Below are 14,792 nucleotides of genomic sequence, written 5' to 3'. Positions count from 1 at the left end.
GGTGTCTGGACGGGCAAATTTAACTCTCAATTCCCACCAGGAAGAGGAATTAACCAAAGGCTCAGCGTGCCGTACCGGAACCAGTTTAGGGCCTGAAGCCATCCTGCGGTGTTGCGGCCAGGTCACAAGAAAGCGAGTTGAAGAAAGGAGCTCAGGGGCACTGTAATTCACAAACCTGCAGAGTTATAAATGACAGCTATCGTCCAAAAATAGACTGAAGTAAGGCTGCCAAGAGGACTTGAAAGCGGGGCAGAATTGCAGGAAACCGATTTCAGGAGGTAGACTGGAATTGCATTGAAAGCATAGGAAAAGAGGCAGAACGTCCACAATGATGCACTTGGCCAAAAAGGGCGTATGCGTTTTTTCCTGAATATATTCAGGAAAAAACGCATACGCCCTTTTTGGCCAACCAAGCAAGTTTGCAAAGGAAATCTGCACTACAATGAAGTCTCACTTCCCCCCGGTCAAAAGGGCCATCTGAAAAAAGTGTAAAATCCAGAAAGGCAGGACAGGCCATGGAGAACTGGGAGCCTTGTTATGCTGATGGGCGGAATGTAAATTGCCAACAACCACTCGGGAGAAGTGTATGGTGTTTCCTGAAACATCTAAAAAACAAAGCAACAGAACCTAGGGCACTTCCACTTATGGTCCTATAGCTTAGGGAAATTAAAATCAAAAAGACACAGCCACCCCAAAGTTTGGAACGGCTCTGTTTACAAGAACCTCGTTTACAGTACAAGTTCAACATCGCAGAAAGTGAAAAATGGAGAAAGAAGTTGTGGTATTTACTTACAAAGCAATATCACTCAGCAATGAAATCTGTGTCATCAGGCCCTTAGCAGCACAATGAGTGGATTCAGGTATGATGATTCTAACTGAAGTAAGTCACACAGAAAAAGAAACATCATAAGATATCAGTAATACACGGAATGTAAACTTGGCTACACAGGAACTGAATTACAGAACAGAACAGGGACTCAAATTTAGAAAAACAACTTATGCTTGCTTAAGGGTAAAGGTGAGTTGGGGTGCTGCATAAAACCAGAGATTGAAATGAGCACAGATAAAGTTCCTTAAGCCAAATATGGAAGAGACAAGAGCTACTCCTTGCTCAACGAAATGGACTCAACACTGCATATTAAACGCCAAAGAATGTACCTGACTTGTAAGTATCTTAAAACCTATGGATTGCTATGTCTCCAAAAGAGAATCAAGCATGTGTACAGGGGCATAAACGCAGCAGTGATAGGATTGGAGAGGTTCGGTGAGCAAATGAAGACCCTTTGAAGTCATATTGCATGGTACCCATTCCACGGGTTTCAACTACCCAGGTTTAAGGTATTCTTCCTTCAGCTAAAACATGCATGTGGAACCTAGAGTATGATCAACCATGTGATCGGGAGACGTGTTCAAATATGTCTCAGTTTTCGTACCCTGGTACTCGGGTGCAACATTCCAGACGCTTTACTAACACTCTCCCGACTTGGAGAGTCAGTCCCTTTAACCTCCTGTTTGGCCCAGTTTGCAATTTCTGCGGAAGATGAACAGGAATAGCGAGAACCAATGGAGACTAGCTGGAGGTGTCTGGACGGGCAAATTTAACTGTCATTTCCTACCAGGAAGAGAAATTAACCAAAGGCTCAGCGTGCCATGCCAGAATCAGATTAGGGCCTGAAGCCATCCTGCGGTGTTGCGGCCAGCTCAAAAGAAAGCGAGTTGAAGAAAGGAGCTCAGGGGCACTGTAATTCACAAACCTGCAGAGTTATAAATGACAGCTATCGTCCAAAAATAGACTGAAGTAAGGCTGCCAAGAGGACTTGAAAGCGGGGCAGAATTGCAGGAAACCGATTTCAGGAGGTAGACTGGAATTGCATTGAAAGCATAGGAAAAGAGGCAGAACGTCCACAATGATGCACTTGGCCAAAAAGGGCGTATGCGTTTTTTCCTGAATATATTCAGGAAAAAACGCATATGCCCTTTTTGGCCAACCAAGCAAGCTTGCAAAGGAAATCTGCACTACAATGAAGTCTCACTTCCCCTCGGTCAAAAGGGCCATCTGAAAAAAGTGTAAAATCCAGAAAGGCAACAGGCCATTGAGAACTGGGAGCCTTGTTATGCTGATGGGCGGGATGTAAATTGCCAACAGACACTCGGGAGAAGTGTATGGTGTTTCCTGAAACATCTAAAAAACAAAGCAACAGAGCCTAGGGCACTTCCACTTATGGTCCTATAGCTTAGGGAAATTAAAATCAAAAAGACACAGCCACCCCAAAGTTTGGAACGGCTCTGTTTACAAGAACCCCGTTTACAGTACAAGTTCAACATCGCAGAAAGTGAAAAATGGATAAAGAACTTGTGGTACTTACGTACAATGCAGTATCACTCAGCAATGAAATCTATGTCATCAGGCCCGTAGCAGCATAATGAGTAGATTCAGGTACGATGATTCTAACTGAAATAAGTCACACAGAAAAAGAAACATCATAAGATATCACTAATACACGGAATGTAAACTTGGCTACACAGGAACTGAATTCCAAAACAGAACAGGTTCTCAAATTTAGAAAACCAACTTATGCTTGCTTAAGGGGAAAGGTGAGTTGGGTTGCTGCATAAAACCAGAGATTGAAATGAGCACAGATAAAGTTCCTTAAGCCAAATATGGAATAGACAAGAGCTACTCCTTGCTCAACGAAATGGACTCAACACCGCATATTAAACGCCTAAGAATGTACCTGACTAGTAAGTATCTTAAAACCTATGGATTGCTATGTCTCCAAAAGAGAATCAAGCATGTGTACAGGGGCATAAACGCAGCAGTGATAGGATTGGAGAGGTTCGGTGAGCAAATGAAGACCCTTTGAAGTCATATTGCATGGTACCCATTCCACGGGTTTCAACTACCCAGGTTTTAGGTATTCTTCCTTCAGCTAAAACATGCATGTGGAACCCAGAGTATGATCAACCATGTGATCGGGAGACGTGTTCAAATATGTCTCAGTTTTCCTCCCCTGGTACTCGGGTTCAACATTCCAGACGCTTTACTAACACTCTCCCCACTTGGAGAGTCAGTCCCTTTAACCTCCTGTTTGGCCCAGTTTGCAATTTCTGCGGAAGATGAACAGGAATAGCGAGAACCAATGAGAGACTAGCTGGAGGTGTCTGGACGGGCAAATTTAACTCTCATTTCCCACCAGGAAGAGGAAATAACCAAAGGCTCAGCATGCCGGGCCGGAACCAGATTAGGGCCTGAAGCCATCCTGCGGTGTTGCCGCCAGGTCACAAGAAAGCGAGTTGAAGAAAGGAGCTCAGGGGCACTGTAATTCACAAACCTGCAGAGTTATAAATGACAGCTATCGTCCAAAAATAGACTGAAGTAAGGCTGCCAAGAGGACTTGAAAGCGGGGCAGAATTGCAGGAAACCGATTTCAGGAGGTAGACTGGAATTGCATTGAAAGCATAGGAAAAGAGGCAGAACGTCCACAATGATGCACTTGGCCAAAAAGTGCGTATGCGTTTTTTCCTGAATATATTCAGGAAAAAACGCATACGCCCTTTTTGGCCAACCAAGCAAGCTTGCAAAGGAAATCTGCACTACAATGAAGTCTCACTTCCCCCCGGTCAAAAGGGCCATCTGAAAAAAGTGTAAAATCCAGAAAGGCAGGACAGGCCATGGAGAACTGGGAGCCTTGTTATGCTGATGGGCGGGATGTAAATTGCCAACAACCACTCGGGAGAAGTGTATGGTGTTTCCTGAAACATCTAAAAAACAAAGCAACAGAACCTAGGGCACTTCCACTTATGGTCCTATAGCTTAGGGAAATTAAAATCAAAAAGACACAGCCACCCCAAAGTTTGGAACGGCTCTGTTTACAAGAACCTCGTTTACAGTACAAGTTCAACATCGCAGAAAGTGAAAAATGGATAAAGAAGTTGTGGTATTTACATACAAAGCAATATCACTCAGCAATGAAATCTATGTCATCAGGCCCTTAGCATCACAATGAGTGGATTCAGGTATGATGATTCTAACTGAAATAAGTCACACAGAAAAAGAAACATCATAAGATATCAGTAATACACGGAATGTAAACTTGGCTACACAGGAACTGAATTACAGAACAGAACAGGGTCTCAAATTTAGAAAACCAACTTATGCTTGCTTAAGGGTAAAGGTGAGTTGGGGTGCTGCATAAAACCAGAGATTGAAATGAGCACAGATAAAGTTCCTTAAGCCAAATATGGAATAGACAAGAGCTACTCCTTGCTCAACGAAATGGACTCAACACCGCATATTAAACGCCTAAGAATGTACCTGACTTGTAAGTATCTTAAAACCTATGGATTGCTATGTCTCCAAAAGAGAATCAAGCATGTGTACAGGGGCATAAACGCAGCAGTGATAGGATTGGAGAGGTTCGGTGAGCAAATGAAGACCCTTTGAAGTCATATTGCATGGTACCCATTCCACGGGTTTCAACTACCCAGGTTTAAGGTATTCTTCCTTCAGCTAAAACATGCATGTGGAACCTAGAGTATGATCAACCATGTGATCGGGAGACATGTTCAAATATGTCTCAGTTTTCGTACCCTGGTACTCGGGTGCAACATTCCAGACGCTTTACTAACACTCTCCCGACTTGGAGAGTCAGTCCCTTTAACCTCCTGTTTGGCCCAGTTTGCAATTTCTGCGGAAGATGAACAGGAATAGCGAGAACCAATGGAGACTAGCTGGAGGTGTCTGGACGGGCAAATTTAACTCTCATTTCCCACCAGGAAGAGGAATTAACCAAAGGCTCAGCATGCCGGGCCGGAACCAGATTAGAGCCTGAAGCCATCCTGCGGTGTTGCGGCCAGGTCACAAGAAAGCGAGTTGAAGAAAGGAGCTCAGGGGCACTGTAATTCACAAACCTGCAGAGTTATAAATGACAGCTATCGTCCAAAAATAGACTGAAGTAAGGCTGCCAAGAGGACTTGAAAGCGGGGCAGAATTGCAGGAAACCGATTTCAGGAGGTAGACTGGAATTGCATTGAAAGCATAGCAAAAGAGGCAGAACGTCCACAATGATGCACTGGGCCAAAAAGGGCGTATGCGTTTTTTCCTGAATATATTCAGGAAAAAACGCATACGCCCTTTTTGGCCAACCAAGCAAGCTTGCAAAGGAAATCTGCACTACAATGAAGTCTCACTTCCCCCCGGTCAAAAGGGCCATCTGAAAAAAGTGTAAAATCCAGAAAGGCAGGACAGGCCATTGAGAACTGGGAGCCTTGTTATGCTGATGGGCGGGATGTAAATTGCCAACAGACACTCCGGAGAAGTGTATGGTGTTTCCTGAAACATCTAAAAAACAAAGCAACAGAGCCTAGGGCACTGCAACTTATGGTCCTATAGCTTAGGGAAATTAAAATCAAAAAGACACAGCCACCCCAAAGTTTGGAACGGCTCTGTTTACAAGAACCCCGTTTACTGTAGAAGTTCAACATCGCAGAAAGTGAAAAATGGATAAAGAACTTGTGGTACTTACGTACAATGCAGTATCACTCAGCAATGAAATCTATGTCATCAGGCCCTTAGCATCACAATGAGTGGATTCAGGTACGATGATTCTAACTGAAGTAAGTCACACAGAAAAAGAAACATCATAAGATATCACTAATACACGGAATGTAAACTTGGCTACACAGGAACTGAATTCCAAAACAGAACAGGTTCTCAAATTTAGAAAACCAACTTATGCTTGCTTAAGGGGAAAGGTGAGTTGGGTTGCTGCATAAAACAAGAGATTGAAATGAGCACAGATAAAGTTCCTTAAGCCAAATATGGAATAGACAAGAGCTACTCCTTGCTCAACGAAATGGACTCAACACCGCATATTAAACGCCTAAGAATATACCTGACTAGTAAGTATCTTAAAACCTATGGATTGCTATGTCTCCGAAAGAGAATCAAGCATGTGTACAGGGGCATAAACGCAGCAGTGATAGGATTGGAGAGGTTTGGTGAGCAAATGAAGACCCTTTGAAGTCATATTGCATGGTACCCATTCCACGGGTTTCAACTACCCAGGTTTTAGGTATTCTTCCTTCAGCTAAAACATGCATGTGGAACCCAGAGTATGATCAACCATGTGATCGGGAGACGTGTTCAAATATATCTCAGTTTTCCTCCCCTGGTACTCGGGTGCAACATTCCAGACGCTTTACTAACACTCTCCCCACTTGGAGAGTCAGTCCCTTTAACCTCCTGTTTGGCCCAGTTTGCAATTTCTGCGGAAGATGAACAGGAATAGCGAGAACCAATGAGAGGCTAGCTGGAGGTGTCTGGACGGGCAAATTTAACTCTCATTTCCCAACAGGAAGAGGATATAACCAAAGGCTCAGCGTGCCGTACCGGAACCAGATTAGGGCCTGAAGCCATCCTGCGGTGTTGCGGCCAGGTCACAAGAAAGCGAGTTGAAGAAAGGAGCTCAGGGACACTGTAATTCACAAACCTGCAGAGTTATAAATGACAGCTATCGTCCAAAAATAGACTGAAGTAAGGCTGCCAAGAGGACTTGAAAGGGGGGCAGAATTGCAGGAAACCGATTTCAGGAGGTAGACTGGAATTGCATTGAAAGCATAGGAAAAGAGGCAGAACGTCCACAATGATGCACTTGGCCAAAAAGGGCGTATGCGTTTTTTCCTGAATATATTCAGGAAAAAACGCATACACCCTTTTTGGACAACCAAGCAAGCTTGCAAAGGAAATCTGCACTACAATGAAGTCTCACTTCCCCGCGGTCAAAAGGGCCATCTGAAAAAAGTGTAAAATCCAGAAAGGCAGGACAGGCCATGGAGAACTGGGAGCCTTGTTATGCTGATGGGCGGGATGTAAATTGCCAACAACCACTCGGGAGAAGTGTATGGTGTTTCCTGAAACATCTAAAAAACAAAGCAACAGAGCCTAGGGCACTGCCACTTATGGTCCTATAGCTTAGGGAAATTAAAATCAAAAAGACACAGCCACCCCAAAGTTTGGGACGGCTCTGTTTACAAGAACCTCGTTTACAGTACAAGTTCAACATCGCAGAAAGTGAAAAATGGATAAAGAAGTTGTGGTATTTACATACAAAGCAATATCACTCAGCAATGAAATCTATGTCATCAGGCCCTTAGCATCACAATGAGTGGATTCAGGTATGATGATTCTAACTGAAATAAGTCACACAGAAAAAGAAACATCATAAGATATCAGTAATACACGGAATGTAAACTTGGCTACACAGGAACTGAATTACAGAACAGAACAGGGTCTCAAATTTAGAAAACCAACTTATGCTTGCTTAAGGGTAAAGGTGAGTTGGGGTGCTGCATAAAACCAGAGATTGAAATGAGCACAGATAAAGTTCCTTAAGCCAAATATGGAATAGACAAGAGCTACTCCTTGCTCAACGAAATGGACTCAACACCGCATATTAAACGCCTAAGAATGTACCTGACTTGTAAGTATCTTAAAACCTATGGATTGCTATGTCTCCAAAAGAGAATCAAGCATGTGTACAGGGGCATAAACGCAGCAGTGATAGGATTGGAGAGGTTCGGTGAGCAAATGAAGACCCTTTGAAGTCATATTGCATGGTACCCATTCCACGGGTTTCAACTACCCAGGTTTAAGGTATTCTTCCTTCAGCTAAAACATGCATGTGGAACCTAGAGTATGATCAACCATGTGATCGGGAGACGTGTTCAAATATGTCTCAGTTTTCGTACCCTGGTACTCGGGTGCAACATTCCAGACGCTTTACTAACACTCTCCCGACTTGGAGAGTCAGTCCCTTTAACCTCCTGTTTGGCCCAGTTTGCAATTTCTGCGGAAGATGAACAGGAATAGCGAGAACCAATGGAGACTAGCTGGAGGTGTCTGGACGGGCAAATTTAACTCTCATTTCCCACCAGGAAGAGGAATTAACCAAAGGCTCAGCATGCCGGGCCGGAACCAGATTAGAGCCTGAAGCCATCCTGCGGTGTTGCGGCCAGGTCACAAGAAAGCGAGTTGAAGAAAGGAGCTCAGGGGCACTGTAATTCACAAACCTGCAGAGTTATAAATGACAGCTATCGTCCAAAAATAGACTGAAGTAAGGCTGCCAAGAGGACTTGAAAGCGGGGCAGAATTGCAGGAAACCGATTTCAGGAGGTAGACTGGAATTGCATTGAAAGCATAGCAAAAGAGGCAGAACGTCCACAATGATGCACTGGGCCAAAAAGGGCGTATGCGTTTTTTCCTGAATATATTCAGGAAAAAACGCATACGCCCTTTTTGGCCAACCAAGCAAGCTTGCAAAGGAAATCTGCACTACAATGAAGTCTCACTTCCCCCCGGTCAAAAGGGCCATCTGAAAAAAGTGTAAAATCCAGAAAGGCAGGACAGGCCATTGAGAACTGGGAGCCTTGTTATGCTGATGGGCGGGATGTAAATTGCCAACAGACACTCCGGAGAAGTGTATGGTGTTTCCTGAAACATCTAAAAAACAAAGCAACAGAGCCTAGGGCACTTCCACTTATGGTCCTATAGCTTAGGGAAATTAAAATCAAAAAGACACAGCCACCCCAAAGTTTGGAACGGCTCTGTTTACAAGAACCCCGTTTACTGTAGAAGTTCAACATCGCAGAAAGTGAAAAATGGATAAAGAACTTGTGGTACTTACGTACAATGCAGTATCACTCAGCAATGAAATCTATGTCATCAGGCCCTTAGCATCACAATGAGTGGATTCAGGTACGATGATTCTAACTGAAGTAAGTCACACAGAAAAAGAAACATCATGAGATATCACTAATACACGGAATGTAAACTTGGCTACACAGGAACTGAATTCCAAAACAGAACAGGTTCTCAAATTTAGAAAACCAACTTATGCTTGCTTAAGGGGAAAGGTGAGTTGGGTTGCTGCATAAAACAAGAGATTGAAATGAGCACAGATAAAGTTCCTTAAGCCAAATATGGAATAGACAAGTGCTACTCCTTGCTCAACGAAATGGACTCAACACCGCATATTAAACGCCTAAGAATATACCTGACTAGTAAGTATCTTAAAACCTATGGATTGCTATGTCTCCGAAAGAGAATCAAGCATGTGTACAGGGGCATAAACGCAGCAGTGATAGGATTGGAGAGGTTTGGTGAGCAAATGAAGACCCTTTGAAGTCATATTGCATGGTACCCATTCCACGGGTTTCAACTACCCAGGTTTTAGGTATTCTTCCTTCAGCTAAAACATGCATGTGGAACCCAGAGTATGATCAACCATGTGATCGGGAGACGTGTTCAAATATATCTCAGTTTTCCTCCCCTGGTACTCGGGTGCAACATTCCAGACGCTTTACTAACACTCTCCCCACTTGGAGAGTCAGTCCCTTTAACCTCCTGTTTGGCCCAGTTTGCAATTTCTGCGGAAGATGAACAGGAATAGCGAGAACCAATGAGAGGCTAGCTGGAGGTGTCTGGACGGGCAAATTTAACTCTCATTTCCCAACAGGAAGAGGATATAACCAAAGGCTCAGCGTGCCGTACCGGAACCAGATTAGGGCCTGAAGCCATCCTGCGGTGTTGCGGCCAGGTCACAAGAAAGCGAGTTGAAGAAAGGAGCTCAGGGACACTGTAATTCACAAACCTGCACAGTTATAAATGACAGCTATCGTCCAAAAATAGACTGAAGTAAGGCTGCCAAGAGGACTTGAAAGGGGGGCAGAATTGCAGGAAACCGATTTCAGGAGGTAGACTGGAATTGCATTGAAAGCATAGGAAAAGAGGCAGAACGTCCACAATGATGCACTTGGCCAAAAAGGGCGTATGCGTTTTTTCCTGAATATATTCAGGAAAAAACGCATACACCCTTTTTGGACAACCAAGCAAGCTTGCAAAGGAAATCTGCACTACAATGAAGTCTCACTTCCCCGCGGTCAAAAGGGCCATCTGAAAAAAGTGTAAAATCCAGAAAGGCAGGACAGGCCATGGAGAACTGGGAGCCTTGTTATGCTGATGGGCGGGATGTAAATTGCCAACAACCACTCGGGAGAAGTGTATGGTGTTTCCTGAAACATCTAAAAAACAAAGCAACAGAACCTAGGGCACTTCCACTTATGGTCCTATAGCTTAGGGAAATTAAAATCAAAAAGACACAGCCACCCCAAAGTTTGGAACGGCTCTGTTTACAAGAACCTCGTTTACAGTACAAGTTCAACATCGCAGAAAGTGAAAAATGGAGAAAGAAGTTGTGGTATTTACTTACAAAGCAATATCACTCAGCAATGAAATCTGTGTCATCAGGCCCTTAGCAGCACAATGAGTGGATTCAGGTATGATGATTCTAACTGAAATAAGTCACACAGAAAAAGAAACATCATAAGATATCAGTAATACACGGAATGTAAACTTGGCTACACAGGAACTGAATTACAGAACAGAACAGGGTCTCAAATTTAGAAAACCAACTTATTCTTGCTTAAGGGTAAAGGTGAGTTGGGGTGCTGCATAAAACCAGAGATTGAAATGAGCACAGATAAAGTTCCTTAAGCCAAATATGGAATAGACAAGAGCTACTCCTTGCTCAACGAAATGGACTCAACACCTCATATTAATCGCCTAAGAATGTACCTGACTAGTAAGTATCTTAAAACCTATGGATTGCTATGTCTCCGAAAGAGAATCAAGCATGTGTACAGGGGCATAAACGCAGCAGTGATAGGATTGGAGAGGTTCGGTGAGCAAATGAAGACCCTTTGAAGTCATATTGCATGGTACCCATTCCACGGGTTTCAACTACCCAGGTTTAAGTTATTCTTCTTTCAGCTAAAACATGCATGTGGAACCTAGAATATGATCAACCATGTGATCGGGAGATGTGTTCAAATATGTCTCAGTTTTCCTCCCCTGGTACTCGGGTGCAACATTCCAGACGCTTTACTAACACTCTCCCCACTTGGAGAGTCAGTCCCTTTAACCTCCTGTTTGGCCCAGTTTGCAATTTCTGCGGAAGATGAACAGGAATAGCGAGAACCAATGAGAGGCTAGCTGGAGGTGTCTGGACGGGCAAATTTAACTCTCATTTCCCACCAGGAAGAGGAATTAACCAAAGGCTCAGCGTGCCATGCCAGAATCAGATTAGGGCCTGAAGCCATCCTGCGGTGTTGCGGCCAGCTCAAAAGAAAGCGAGTTGAAGAAAGGAGCTCAGGGGCACTGTAATTCACAAACCTGCAGAGTTATAAATGACAGCTATCGTCCAAAAATAGACTGAAGTAAGGCTGCCAAGAGGACTTGAAAGCGGGGCAGAATTGCAGGAAACCGATTTCAGGAGGTAGACTGGAATTGCATTGAAAGCATAGGAAAAGAGGCAGAACGTCCACAATGATGCACTTGGCCAAAAAGGGCGTATGCGTTTTTTCCTGAATATATTCAGGAAAAAACGCATACGCCCTTTTTGGCCAACCAAGCAAGCTTGCAAAGGAAATCTGCACTACAATGAAGTCTCACTTCCCCCCGGTCAAAAGGGCCATCTGAAAAAAGTGTAAAATCCAGAAAGGCAGGACAGGCCATGGAGAACTGGGAGCCTTGTTATGCTGATGGGCGGGATGTAAATTGCCAACAGACACTCGGGAGAAGTGTATGGTGTTTCCTGAAACATCTAAAAAACAAAGCAACAGAGCCTAGGGCACTGCCATTTATGGTCCTATAGCTTAGGGAAATTAAAATCAAAAAGACACAGCCACCCCAAAGTTTGGAACGGCTCTGTTTACAAGAACCTCGTTTACAGTACAAGTTCAACATCGCAGAAAGTGAAAAATGGATAAATAAGTTGTGGTATTTACTTACAAAGCAATATCACTCAGCAATGAAATCTGTGTCATCAGGCCCTTAGCAGCACAATGAGTGTATTCAGGTATGATGATTCTAACTGAAATAAGTCACACAGAAAAAGAAACATCATAAGATATCAGTAATACACGGAATGTAAACTTGGCTACACAGGAACTGAATTACAGAACAGAACAGGGTCTCAAATTTAGAAAACCAACTTATGCTTGCTTAAGGGTAAAGGTGAGTTGGGGTGCTGCATAAAACCAGAGATTGAAATGAGCACAGATAAAGTTCCTTAAGTCAAATATGGAATAGACAAGAGCTACTCCTTGCTCAACGAAATGCACTCAACACTGCATATTAAACGCCTAAGAATGTACCTGACTAGTAAGTATCTTAAAACCTATGGATTGCTATGTCTCCGAAAGAGAATCAAGCATGTGTACAGGGGCATAAACGCAGCAGTGATAGGATTGGAGAGGTTCGGTGAGCAAATGAAGACCCTTTGAAGTCATATTGCATGGTACCCATTACACGGGTCTTAACTCTCCAGGTTTAAGGTATTCTTCCTTCAGCTAAAACATGCATGTGGAACCCAAGTATGATCAACCATGTGAACGGGAGACGTGTTCAAATATGTCTCAGTTTTCCTCCCCTGGTACTCGGGTGCAACATTCCAGACGCTTTACTAACACTCTCCCCACTTGGAGAGTCAGCGCCTTTAACCTCCTGTTTGGCCCAGTTTGCAATTTCTGCGGAAGATGAACAGGAATAGTGAGAACCAATGAGAGACTAGCTGGAGGTGTCTGGACGGGCAAATTTAACTCTCATTTCCCACCAGGAAGAGGAAATAACCAAAGGCTCAGCGTGCCGTGCCGGAACCAGATTAGGGCCTGAAGCCATCCTGCAGTGTTGCGGCCAGGTCACAAGAAAGCAAGTTGAAGAAAGGAGCTCAGGGGCACTGTAATTCACAAACCTGCAGAGTTATAAATGACAGCTATCGTCCAAAAATAGACTGAAGTAAGGCTGCCAAGAGGACTTGAAAGCGCGGCAGAATTGCAGGAAACCGATTTCAGGAGGGAGACTGGAATTGCATTGAAAGCATAGGAAAAGAGGCAGAACGTCCACAATGATGCACTTGGCCAAAAAGGGCGTATGCGTTTTTTCCTGAATATATTCAGGAAAAAACGCATACGCCCTTTTTGGCCAACCAAGCAAGCTTGCAAAGGAAATCTGCACTACAATGAAGTCTCACTTCCCCCGGGTCAAAACGGCCATCTGAAAAAAGTGTAAAATCCAGAAAGGCTGGACAGGCCATGGAGAACTGGGAGCCTTGTTATGCTGATGGGCGGGATGTAAATTGCTAACAACCACTCAGGAGAAGTGTATGGTGTTTCCTGAAACATCTAAAAAACAAAGCAACAGAGCCTAGGGCACTTCCACTTATGGCCCTATAGCTTAGGGAAATTAAAATCAAAAAGACACAGCCACCCCAAAGTTTGGGACGCCTCCGTTTACAAGAACCTTGTTTACCGTACAAGTTCAATATCACAGAAAGTGAAAAATGGATAAAGAACTTGTGGTACTTACGTACAATGCAGTATCACTCAGCAATGAAATCTATGTCATCAGGCCCGTAGCAGCATAATGAGTGGATTCAGGTACGATGATTCTAACTGAAATAAGTCACACAGAAAAAGAAACATCATAAGATATCACTAATACACGGAATGTAAATTTGGCTACACAGGAACTGCATTCCAAAACAGAACAGGGTCTCAAATTTAGAAAACCAACTTATGCTTGCTTAAGGGGAAAGGTGAGTTGGGGTGCTGCATAAAACCAGAGATTGAAATGAGCACAGATAAAGTTCCTTAAGTCAAATATGGAATAGACAAGAGCTACTCCTTGCTCAACGAAATGGACTCAACACCGCATATTAAACGCCTAAGAATGTACCTGACTAGTAAGTATCTTAAAACCTATGGATTGCTATGTCTCCGAAAGAGAATCAAGCATGTGTACAGGGGCATAAACGCAGCAGTGATAGGATTGGAGAGGTTCGGTGAGCAAATGAAGACCCTTTGAAGTCATACTGCATGGTACCCATTCCACGGGTTTCAACTACCCAGGTTTTAGGTATTCTTCCTTCAGCTAAAATATGCATGTGGAACCCAGAGTATGATCAACCATGTGATCGGGAGACGTGTTCAAATATGTCTCAGTTTTCGTACCCTGGTACTCGGGTGCAACATTCCAGACGCTTTACTAACACTCTCCCGACTTGGAGAGTCAGTCCCTTTAACCTCCTGTTTGGCCCAGTTTGCAATTTCTGCGGAAGATGAACAGGAATAGCGAGAACCAATGGAGACTAGCTGGAGGTGTCTGGACGGGCAAATTTAACTCTCATTTCCCACCAGGAAGAGGAATTAACCAAAGGCTCAGCATGCCGGGCCGGAACCAGATTAGAGCCTGAAGCCATCCTGCGGTGTTGCGGCCAGGTCACAAGAAAGCGAGTTGAAGAAAGGAGCTCAGGGGCACTGTAATTCACAAACCTGCAGAGTTATAAATGACAGCTATCGTCCAAAAATAGACTGAAGTAAGGCTGCCAAGAGGACTTGAAAGCGGGGCAGAATTGCAGGAAACCGATTTCAGGAGGTAGACTGGAATTGCATTGAAAGCATAGCAAAAGAGGCAGAACGTCCACAATGATGCACTGGGCCAAAAAGGGCGTATGCGTTTTTTCCTGAATATATTCAGGAAAAAACGCATACGCCCTTTTTGGCCAACCAAGCAAGCTTGCAAAGGAAATCTGCACTACAATGAAGTCTCACTTCCCCCCGGTCAAAAGGGCCATCTGAAAAAAGTGTAAAATCCAGAAAGGCAGGACAGGCCATTGAGAACTGGGAGCCTTGTTATGCTGATGGGCGGGATGTAAATTGCCAACAGACACTCCGGA

The 14,792-nt window shown here is 43.9% G+C and overlaps 1 long non-coding RNA gene across 21 annotated transcripts in view; it reads right to left on the bottom strand.

Moving 5' to 3' along the window:
• The window catches only part of LOC307181315, a 2,020,778-nt gene that overhangs the window by 1,256,786 nt on the left and 749,200 nt on the right, over positions 1-14,792 (bottom strand). The window contains exon 5 of one of the 21 annotated variants that reach the window (XR_013826436.1): positions 11,571-11,926. The exons of the other annotated variants lie outside the window; for them this stretch is intronic. This is a non-coding gene — a long non-coding RNA (uncharacterized lncRNA). Of the gene's footprint in view, positions 1-11,570; positions 11,927-14,792 lie in introns of those variants that run through there. 21 annotated transcript variants of the gene reach the window in all.

Source organism: Stenella coeruleoalba, assembly GCF_951394435.1.
Source record: "Stenella coeruleoalba genome assembly, contig: scaffold_49, whole genome shotgun sequence".
In the NCBI taxonomy this organism is placed as follows: domain Eukaryota; kingdom Metazoa; phylum Chordata; class Mammalia; order Artiodactyla; family Delphinidae; genus Stenella; species Stenella coeruleoalba.
Note: the sequence above shows the minus strand (reverse complement) of the source record. Positions and strands in the feature narration are given on the sequence as shown.